General features: G+C 37.5%; 1 protein-coding gene across 1 annotated transcript in view; it reads left to right on the top strand.

The window, feature by feature from the left end:
* LOC122789979 (G-protein coupled receptor 183-like) overlaps positions 1-12,013 on the top strand; it is a 170,554-nt gene that overhangs the window by 40,364 nt on the left and 118,177 nt on the right. Inside the window, exon 2 of the mRNA XM_044057485.1 lies at positions 4,541-4,670. The gene's annotated coding sequence lies outside the window, so the exon portion shown is untranslated. The remainder of the gene's footprint in view (positions 1-4,540; positions 4,671-12,013) is intronic.

The following is a 12,013-nucleotide window of genomic DNA, read 5'->3' as shown; positions in this document are numbered from 1 at the left end:
GCTTAGGTCTAGTAACATACCTATCTGAGAGTTCAGTCATGTCTCTCTTCATATACTCCAGGGAGGTACTTTTCAAGTCATTCACCCCAACATGTACTATGTCAGAGTCATAACAGTGATTGTTGTTGAGTGACTTCAGTGGGTGTGTGATTTGACGGATCCTGGCATTGTGACCTTCTTGTCCAGCCTGGTGAGGGGGACATCTGTGTATTTCAATGTGGAATCTCCTATGACCAGAACATTTGGTTTTGAGGTGTTCTTCCTTAGAGGCTTATTTGCTGAGACACTGGTATGTGTATTATGTGTAGTCGATTTTGGTCATGCTCTAGTATGTGCCAGCTGTTTGCACTTAGGTGGTCGCTGGTGGTTTGGTAGGTTCTTAATGAGTACCTCCATGCAAGTGGGTTTATGTGTTGTGACATTATCTTGTGTGAGAGGAGAGGTGTCTGTGCTGACAACCTGTTTGATGTCTTGTTTATTGTTACGTGAAAGGATTGATTCTAGTTTCATAGTATAATTACATCTCTCACATACTGTATTTGTTTGCTATAGGAGTAAATGGTTGTCAGTATACATGAGGCAATTACTACATTGCCTCAGGATAACCATGTCAATCAGGGTGATTGGAGAAATGTTGGGAAACTCACTGTCCATTGTAGCAAGTGAAACCATAACTGATGTTAGGGGGTGGGCAAGTTAGATCAGCTTTATCTCTAAGGTTAGCAAGGGGGCTTATTCTGTTGAGGATTAGGGATTAAAAAGTGTAGCAATGCTGCTCAGTGCTCTGCTGAGTTACCTGCAGTGCAGCCAGGGAAGCCTAGGAGGGTTCCACTGACTGTTCTCTAGGGAAAAAGTTGTATCTAGGTGTTTGCATCTATACAGGACACCTCTAACCCCCGTTGCATGGTTCGCAGCTAAACTCAAACATGAGGCTTAAATACAAGGGAATTTAAACAGTTTTAACACAATCAATAGGAAAGCCCCACACAGAACATTATTCCAGCAATCCCCGACTCAGATGGGTCCTGAGCTACACCCTTCTGCCACAAGGGTGCAGGGACCCCCTCTTAATGTATAATGACTGGTTTTAGTGCTCAAGTGACAAAACAGTTTAGGTTCAGCAAGTCTGAATCTAGCCTATGCTATTTTAGACCGAAGTAATGATGATGCAAAGTGCAGAATGATGCAGCAGCAGCAAAAACAGTAAAAATGAAGGAGCAGTGCAGTAAATGACTGACTCAAGAGCTTGGTGTAGGTACACGACTGAGGAATGCTATTCGGCCACATTCTGACAAAGGAACTAAAAATGTGACATTGCATCCTACTTATTGCAGGAACCTGGCAATCCACAAAGACAGATCCATTAGCAGTGAAGAAAAGGAAAGTTTGCCTAGAAAGGTATCCAACATAGTCTACCAGCAAATGAACAGAACTTTTGCCTAAAAAGGATCCAGCATCAATGTACAGGGAAGTATTTCAGATTTCAGGATTCCCCCAAAGAGTGTGTACAAAATTTAGAACTGTTTTCCAATGCTCATCAAGGAACCAAGAATCTTGGAAGGACTCAGCTAACAAAGGCGTTTTAGATGAAAAAAAAGCACCTTTTCTTCACTTTTTTTGTTTTACTTACAAATGGCTATTCGGTCCTTCTGAGTATGACTTATGCCACAGTAATATAAATGACCTTTTTGCCTTAGTAATATTGTATAGCACTTTTAATTAACTTCTACTTATTGTTATTAATTTATTTAGTAATATTGTAATTTAGTCTGTTATTGTACAAACACAACTTGCTGCATGCTAGCTGTTTTAATTCTTAGCTTGATTTGAACCTAGAACAAATAGATTTATTAAGGAGATAAGTGTTGACCTGACATATTTTTACCTGCTAACAGATGCAAAACTGGTAATGTAAAATATATTCCTGCCTATTTGTTCTGACAATACTTTTAGGGCTTATGGGATCTTTCTGAGCTTATGGCCAAGCAAATCATTGGGGATCTAAGCAACACCACCCAGTTCTGGTGGGTGAATAACAGTATTCCCCATTAAGTAGAATTTCTCCACATATTGCCAGTGAAAATTTGTGATCACACATCTAGATCTAGAGTCAGGGCTGTGGTTAAGACTAAGGTAGTGTTTCGGTTACTGTTAAGGTTATGGCTATGCATACATGTCGGTTTGAGGATAGGGTTAGTTTTAAGGTTAAATGTTGTAGTGTACAATTTAGGTTTAGCTTGAGCATGAGTTTTACATTTGGGTCCTGGATGAGGTTTAGAGTAAGGGTAATTGGGTTTACAGTGTGTTTTGGTTCTCATAAGAAATACTGCTGTTAAGTTTGAATAGTGTTTTGTATGTTTTGTGTGATCACCTTTGACAAAGTGTTTTTTTATTTCTTTTTATTTGATGCTATTTTGACTTGATTATATTTTCTTTGATGAGTTTACTTGCCTGTAGATAAAGAAAGGTAACATTCTTTTCTTCTCCGAAAGCATTAGTTTCTACCTATGGTGCCAAAAGAAATGATGATTTAGGTTTTCCAGCTCCAGCATTTATGTTGGTGGAATACATATTACCCTGTATACAGACACCTCTTTGGGTAGAGAGGAGTGCTTTCCTTGTACTGGTCTCATGCACTGGCATTGACTTATTTTGAAAAGATAATGAATTCTGTTGCATACCTATATGGAATAAGTTTGTGTGTGTGTGTGTGTGTGTGTGTGTGTGTGTGTGTGTGTGTGTGTGTGTGTGTGTGTGTGTGTGTGTGTGTGTGTATATATATATATATATATATATATATATATATATATAGGGATTATTTGATTTGAAACTATTGAAGGTGTAAGTCAATGTGAATAGAAGTAGAGTTTTGAGGTTTAATTTATGGTCAGCCAAAAGTCTTCTGAAATGTTAAAATTCCATACTCAGAAAACATTGCATCTGCAAAATGTTCAGCTGCGTACAAGCTGAAATCTGAAAAATAAAGTATAATTGATCATTTTAATCTCAATACCAACTCAGTCATTGCAAGCTCTCTCATTATGTGGCATGTGTGTGATAGCTAGTCTGCTTTGCTAACCATGTAAATCCATTTTGGGCTCAATTTGTGGCAGCGTAAGTTTGTAGAACATGATTAGTGTTTATATACTTCTACAGATTTAACAGTACAGAAAAATAAATCATCTCTGGTTAGTTGCACTACTAATAGTATACACTGGCAGAAACTCATGTCTTTAAAGGTATGACATTATATAAGAAAAATACAGAACAATATTGCTTTCAGTTTAGGAAAATATGTTATTATACACTATGGCTGGCTGAGTACGTAGTATCCATATTCAATTAACTTTGAATTTGTACAAGTATCTGATTGTTGTTAAAGATATAGGGGTGTTAATGGGTAGGTCCTCATCATTTATGCCAAATGAGAATGCAGTAACCCCCCAAAAATGTTACTTGGTGATATTAGACATCTTTCACACAATTACATGTAGATATACACACATTATGTTAATCCTGTTTAAAGATAAGGTAAACCAAGTTCTCTGTTAAAAGACTGAAGTCCCACATGCTTGAAAGTCAAAAGATAAAGCCAGAACGCTCAAATCCAAAAAGAGTGAACATTAAAAAACCACATTGAACACCTGTTTTTGCAGTGGGCAAGCCCCCTGCACCCAAAACCTCCTGCTACATATATATTCTAACTCTGAGATCACATGGTGTGAAAAGGACCCATACAAAGATAATGCTGTGACCCCCACTGCCACATAGCCAGGTTTCTGCAAAAAGAAACACTAAGCAGTTTCATTATGCAGGTCTGCTCTTTCAACATTCCAGCATTTTGGCTTGATCTTTTGATTTTTGAGCATCTTTTAACAGGGAGCCAGTTTGACCAAATACAGAGCATTGGTCATCATTCTGTTTATATAATACAAAGGCACTTCACTAAGAAGATAGCCAATTTATCAAGAAAAAGTCATAAAAAAGACAGGAAAGATTAACATTGTTTGCCATTCACTATTAGTTGTAGAGATGTAATGTGTTAATGCCTTATACATGCTACAGAAATGAAGTTTAAATGAGTATCCTATGACTTCTGTTTTTTTTTAATGGGACTATACAATGGAATCAGTTTTCATTAACTGATAGGCTAGCAACAAGCCCTTGCATCCCACTCCTCTGCATTTTGAGAAAGATTGCAGCAAGTAAATCCCCACTAAAAAAAGAAGTTAAGTCATACCTTACTAAAATTTTGCAGAACTGTAAAGGATAGGTGAGAGTACTCTGACAGCATATCAAATACAAGGCATAGTTGTGAGCAAAGGCTAAAGTCATGCAGCCCGCTTACTAAAAAGCTTGAGTTTATAGATATTTTTGAGCCAGTTTACAAATTTAATATACAATTATTACTTTGACAGCTGACTCAGTGGTAAGCATTTCTAGTGACATTTTCTTGCCATTCTTTGATTTTTATTTGCTATATAACCTTACCGACTAGCATACTTATATAATCTGACTAAGGTGCGTTATCTAATTGCAGCAGGATATATCAGAACAGTCTTCACACACACTACTGAAACTAAACTGCAGTTGGGCCGATCAGCTTCCTGAAAGAAAATAGTGTGGAATTAATTAGAGTCAAAGCTACACCTGTTATTCAAGAGATTCAGGTCAGTGCTCTAATTTTTGTTTCCTCCATTTACCATTTGTTTTTTCCCCATAAGTATAATCTTACCTGGCTTACTTTAAATGGTTTTTATATGGGGATAATTTTAGTAGCACACATGTTTTAAATGGCCATCAGGGTACATTTGCTGACTGGAGAAGAAATAGCTGTCCACTCACTTGAGACAGGTACTACATTATCCTCACTGTTGTACAACAGAGGACAGAGGCCTTAATTAATGTTTAACTTGTTCCACATGATTGCTTGTCCTACCGGTGAAGCCTACTGTACCTGATAAATATTTAGGATTCCCTTTCACCGTGCACATCTGCACATAGACATATTTCAGTCTCATCTTTACTAAATCCATTTAGCAGACACAGATTGTTGGATGGCTGTTGGAAGGGTTTGCGACCTTCATAAAAAATACTTCCCATTATTTCCTCCACGTTTTCCCCAAACTGTCTAACGTGTGTTCTAGTTTTAAAATGCTTTTGTCTCTAAATAATACAAATTCCCTGCTCCAAAGATATTCCTGTAAAGTACTGGAATACAGCAACAGTATTTGCACTTTTTCTCCACAGAGTACAGATTTATATTTGTTAGCCTTACCTTTCAAATAAATTAGATGCTATCACAATATACTATTTTTTATATTATTACTATACTCAGAATTTTTACTGCATACAGTTTTAACAGGCTGTTACTCTGTTATGCTTTTTGAGAGCATTTAGGATTTATTTGTGTTTGTTACCACGCACAGTTCTACTTCTAACAAACTATTACCCTGCTATTTGTTTTACAAACTGCAACTCACAGACTGTTCATCATAATGGTAAAATCTGAATTGTTACATAAAAAGTGGTATATTATGGATTTTTTAAGTTTCTGTTTTCACTATTTTTTTATTTTATTTTCTTTTGATACAGTGTTTTTCATAGGTTTTATTTAATTCTTGGAAGATTTGAAATGTCTGAACCCAGTTCAGCAGCATATAGATCAGATCACTACTGTGCAGTGAGCTCTGTGTAATAATGCATTGCAAATATGTATATTTTGTGTGAAATAATGCCTTGTAAATATGTACATTTATCTGATATACACTGATTCTGCATTATAACTAATCTATTTCTGTATTTAAGATGCTCAGAACTGTTGATGAAGAGCAGTAGCCCTAGAGATATAAATGCTTTGTTATTTTAGAGAGAGATTTTAAACGTTACTTAGGGAAAGAGAAAAGAGAAAACAGTGTCACTCCAAAGAAAGAGAGAGACAGCAACAAGTGGAAAGAGAAGTCTATTGTAGCAATGGCCCTGTAGTTACTCCTTCCTAACAGAAGCAGTTAAGTATTCGTTCATCCATTTACTCCCTTACTACTATTTGCTTACCACAGTAGTGGACTGGTCATAATGGACCCATTCCAACCACAGCTCAGGAGTTACATAAATCACAAATTACTCAGCTACACATTTAAACAAATATTTTGCTAACTGGCTCTGAGGTGTTAACTACTGAAACTTAGTAAATATTACAGAAAACACTAGGATAAATAACACATTTAGCTAATTAGAGATTAAATATTCTTTAGCAATATAGAGTATTGTTATAGTCTGAGCCCAAAACCTTCTACCTCCCCTAACCAGTTATTGAGGGCACGGAGGAGTCAACATTTCACAGTGTGTGAAGTTGCTGCTTATATGGCAACAGCATTTCTTCAACTATGTAATGTTTTCACTCTGAATTTTAACAGACTGTAAGGTAAATCCTGTTAATAAGTCAGTCTTAAGTGTTTTCACTGTAAGCAAAAAGTAGTAAATAACTATGACCTTTGGATCCAAGAGCAGTGGCCATGAAATCCATTTATTTATTGCTGCTAACAAGATCACTAGTCAATTTTCTCTGACATAGGTGGTGAGGAAGTAAAACCACTGTCCACCACAATCATACTCAACTGCAAGTACTATGGTTTGCCATGCCTGTTAAGAGATGTATACTGATGCACTTGGTTAACTTGTTTTACCCACTCATCCCTAGTTGTGTGTAAAAAAATAGTAATTTGCATTGCTTGCTGAGAGGAGACAATGCACCTGTGAAAGTCTGTTCTTTAAAGATGATTAGCATTCTAGCTCCCTTCCGTCTCTACCCTTCTCTCACTCTTCCTCCACATGTCCCATGCCTTCTGTAATGCCTCCATGGATTTTCAGTCCACAACCCTCTCAGTGAAGTACTAGTACTGTGGTGGCACATTCAAGGAATAGTTGGTCCTCACATTCTGCTGCCTGTGTCCCTTTCTCCTCACTCTGTCCTTCTCCTTTCTCTTCCTTCTGCCTTCCTATTTTGCCCGTTTCACATCTCCAGGACATAAGATTATGCATACCACCTCTTCTCGGCTAAACAGAAATAATTTCAGTTCCTCCAGTCTCTAGTAATATACCTTTCCATCTGTGCCACAAACCCTTTGGTGGCATGCTGTGTACTCCATCCAGCAGTTTGTCTCTCTCTGTCCTTGGATAGTCACCAGAATGTATAGAACAATCAATCTGTGACATGAACTGGACCAATACAGCAACGACATTACCTCTTTGCTTCTGAAGTATAATTTCAAGGATGAACCTCAGAATTATGGCTGCTGCTGAAACTCTCCTTTCACTGGTTCCTCAGTGGTACATTCTATGTGTGATCAGCACCCTCAAATCTCTTTCTACTCTGCCACCATCAGTTCCATCCCCACAAAGCAATTAATATGTCAAACCATGGTTGTCATGGTCAAAGTGTAGTACTTTGTCTGCAATGAACCTCAATTGACACATTTCAGCCCACTTTGTGAACCTTTCCAAACAATTTCTTAGACTCTTTACCAGTCTTCCACCACTGCACCCATCTTTGAGTTGTTCATGACGAGATTGATCCTGTTCTGTTTTCCCTTAGATATAATCAAAGTAAAAACAGTGAAATGTCCTTAACTCAAATAGAATTACTACCGGGACCATTAATATCACTTATTTTTAGCGACAGCAGTTGGATATTTAACATTGATTTTCTTTTTTTAGGACTTATTTTCTGCAACAGCCTAGATCTGTGCTGTCTGTAAGGCATACCTCTCAACTGTACAGATTTTTGCAGAATGTCCAGATTTATGCATATTTTTGGTACATTTTTCACAAAATTGCTGTTTTCTAGCAAATCACTGGCAAATATTTGAAGATTGAAGTCAGAAAATAATGACAAACATTTGATTTTCAGACTTCATACCCTTCAAAAAATTCATGCTAATGCAAAACCTGCTATTCTATCAACTTTTCAAGTTTGTAAGAGCAATATTTAAAAATTGTCCCTATTTTTGGGACTTTGTCCCCCTATTATTTATGAGTTTGTCCAGATTTCTTGCTCTAAGAGGTTGAGAGGTATGTTGTAAGGCAGGATTGCTTGAGTAGGCAGATCCAGCCTTTAAGGCAGTATGTTCAACACAGTGTACAACCATTTAGTCTAAATGAAGATAGTTATACAGAGGGTCTTACTGAGACAAGTTAAAGTGATCAGCATGTCTCTGAAGGCATATGTGACACAGCTGGCAAAGGAGTACAAGGTGAAGCAGTCCCCTTTCCCCGGCAGGAGCACACAGTAAGAGTATAATTGAGTCTGAAGTAATCCTAGGTGATTCTAGAGAGAGGAAGGCCATTAATGCAGAGGCCGAGTTAAAGCAGAAGAACTTTTAAGATAATCAAAAAATGCAAATTGAGATTAAATGATGTAGAAGGAGGTGAAGAGACTAAAGTAGACAGAGAAAGAAAAAAATATGAGATATGTGGTGATGGACAGACACAGAAAATATGAATATATGAGGGGAGGTCAAAATCCAAAGAATATGAGAGGGTATGAAGACAGAGAAAAAAAGACACCACTAGCCTGATAAGGCACTTCACAGCACTGCACCCATGTTTTTGAGATTAATAGCAAACTAATTTAGCTATTTCACTGATATGTTAAAATGAGGATTTCTATGGTTTTGTGAGGACATTTTTAATAAGCTTCCACCATAACTGATCAATGCATGAATAACCTGGCAACTATTCCTTGATCACACCTGATCGAGGGGTATGCAATTGCCACTAATGAAAAGTAATGTTTTTGTAGGGGGGGCAAGCATTCCTCCTCCTACTCCCCCATATGGGTTGCTTTGCATGAGCTTACCTCATAAGAGAGATCAGTGCTTTGTATTATACTGTACAGCAGTTTTAAATAAACTGTTATGTTGCACAGCTTTCAAAAGTACAAGCTTTAAGGAGTCGTAACATTGAGGAAATGTGACTGGGAAGTTAGAACCCAGCCACATTACCCTTAATCAACAGTAAGGAAGCCAATATGAAATGCACTATACACCAAACCAACAAAGGCCAATGGTCACATAGATCAGATGTATTAACCTATTGACTCTTACTCACATGTAAGGCTTTAGATGCTGTTAGTAAAATAAGATAGCAAATCTACAAATAATGTGTGCGAAAACTGTATTAAATACATATTTCAAGTTAACTCAAACTTCCAGAAAAAAAATGGAAGAGACAGGAAACAAAAAAAGATCACAGATATGCTGACTTTTTAAAAACTGGCAATGGCATTCACAGAGAGATGAAAGGGGTTAACACTAACAGTGAATCAAATGTTTGATCTATTTATGTGACTACGTTTTTCACATGCAGTACAACAGAATCTTAGGACATGGCTTACAAACTGAATGTGAACATGGTACAGCCATGGCAGCTGGTGGTTAAGTGTTATGTAGCCACAAGGCTACAACTGCTTAAGAAAATGCCACAAAAAGTTGTAAGAGATTGCATGCAGAGCAAGTAGTAATAACTCAGCAAGTTCCTCAGGTAAAGAAGAGAGCTGATTGTCACAATCAGGTATCAGAGAAATGGAGATTTCTTTGTGTTTTCAAGCAAGTTATTTGAAGGCAAATGGCACACAAAATGCTTACAGAAGAGAGACCTATTGGTAATGGTAATAAATGCAGTGATATTACAACAGTGAACTATGTTATCATGTCCTTCTGAGGGAGAGGATTCGGCTGCAAATATGGAAATAGCTGCCATTACTGTAAATCCTACAGTCATTAAAGACAAACATTTTTAAAGGAAATGACAATGACTATTAGAAGGTGGAGAAGTAAACCTTTTGTAGTTCTGCTGGTTTGGGTCTTTGTTGACTGGGGAGGTCATAAAGGAAATAAGGACATAGCAGTGTTTGATGCAAATAGGTAATGACTCTGAGTACACTGGGCCCTACATTTATAAAATGAGATGTAGCCAAAAGTGGAGAAGGAGTTCTGTTTCAGGGATGGGTGTGCTTCACCTTGCACAGAAAGCCTTTGTGTCTTTCGGCTTTTCCCGGTTAGGGGTCGCCACAGCGGAACTCCGGTCTGCTAATGATTGGTAGTTGATTTTTACATGCCGAGATACCAGCCCTGACGCACAACCTTCAACGAAGGTACGCCCATCCACGCATGTCTCCACGCAGAAGATGCTCTAGCTGAGAATCGAACCGGACAGCGTCTTACTGTGAGGCGACAACAGAAAGCTAACAATCTTTAATATGTGGTCTAAACTCCGTGTAAGAAGCAACAAGGACACATTCAACAAAATGAGCAGCAGCTAACTACATTATACAGGTTCCGTGCAGGATCCAGTATACCAAGTACATCTCAACAAGATCTTACTCTGTGAAACACATGCCCAGTCACATGGATTTTAATAATGCTTTAGAGAATGGTGTGCAGTTTAAAACTGTGGTTGCTGCAAATCGTGCAGCATGTAAAATGTATTACAGAATGTAAAAAACATAATAGTACCAAGTATGCGACTGCTTTTAGTTTACATGCAGGAAAATATTAGAAACTGAAGCTAAACCTGGCTTCTCAAGTGTGCCTACAGGTGCAGTGCTTTCAAATCAAATTTGGAAATTGGCCTGAAAGACTCAATCCCATCCCAAGTAGTATAAAACTGAAAAAAACAGCAACATCAATTTTTCAATACTATTAGTCATGGTAATTTGTTATTAAGTTTTGGAAGTCAGTGCATAATGAATTAATTCTTTTTTTCAATTATTTAATTTTAACCAGTTGGTTACCGGGTCGTGTACTGACTGATTATTGTATGTTCTAGATATAAGCTTTTGAACAAAATCAAGTTGGACACAGCTCTTTATGTCAAGCAGTTCCCCTTTAAGACATCAGTAGGATACCAAAAACAGTGATAGCTTCCGTCCTTTACCAGAGCAGTTCCTGTTTTCTCACCCTTGTATTTTGTTCATTAAGCTTCTCTCAGCTGTCTAGTTCTGGGTCACGGGTCTTGTATTTAGGCTGTTGAATGCTATCATAGGCCTGCTCAATGAGCTACACTGGGGTACAGTCACTTCCTGTGATCTGCTGGTCAAACCCTTGAGTATAATACTACAAAGTGAGCCTTATTTGACTGCATTGTATAGATCAGTGCAGTGTATAGTCTTTTGCTTCATTATCTTCCTTTAACGTCTCTCCATCAGTTTTATAATTATATATATTCTTTCTAAAATTTGACAATTTATCTACCAACTCACAGTTGGCCTGCTATTGCACCAGATACTGACTACATTCAAAATGTACTGAAGTACTTTGGCATCCTTAGCAGAGGTAAATATATTCTTTAGTTGGTAACTGTCAGGGTATCACTGGCTACTGTTGCATATTTGCACTTACGTTCTAAACAAACAGAAAACAATAACCAGATACTCTCTTTTAATGCTATATTCTTCCTGCTTACACTCACAGACTGCATGCGCATCTATGTATGCATGAACTTACATCATAAAAGAGATCAGTGCTATATCAAAGAAACATAATTCCTCATTAGTAAAGAAAACTTTGAGTAAGACATTACTGGCATCTGAGGTACAGACCTAAGTACATTAAGCATCCCATACTGTAATTTAAGGTGAAATTGAATTCAATGCATCAAGATATGCATAGATTCATAGGTTCATAGGTAGGTACTAGGCTATCTGCCCGAGGCATTTATAAGCCTAGCCAGAGTGTGTTGGGTTTCGCCGCCCCATTGATTAATTAACTGATCCTCTGTCAAGCAGAGCCAATGAAGTGATCCCAGCTTTAAAGGTTGCTTTTGCACATTTATCAAAACCAAATGACATTTTTGTCATCTAAAAAAGTTTTGACTACTTGCAGTTGTGTTTTCAGTTCATCTGGTGAGCTATACAGTCATCTGGTGAGCTATACAGTTTTACATTAACAAAGAGAAGATGAAAAAAGTCTTTACACTTTGTTGCTTTCTTGGAGCCAAATTATAGCCATGATCT

This window comes from Protopterus annectens, chromosome 15.part0, assembly GCF_019279795.1.
Source record: "Protopterus annectens isolate FY-2018-M chromosome 15.part0, PAN1.0, whole genome shotgun sequence".
Lineage (NCBI taxonomy): Eukaryota > Metazoa > Chordata > Ceratodontiformes > Protopteridae > Protopterus > Protopterus annectens.
This window is presented reverse-complemented; position numbering and strand designations above follow the sequence as displayed.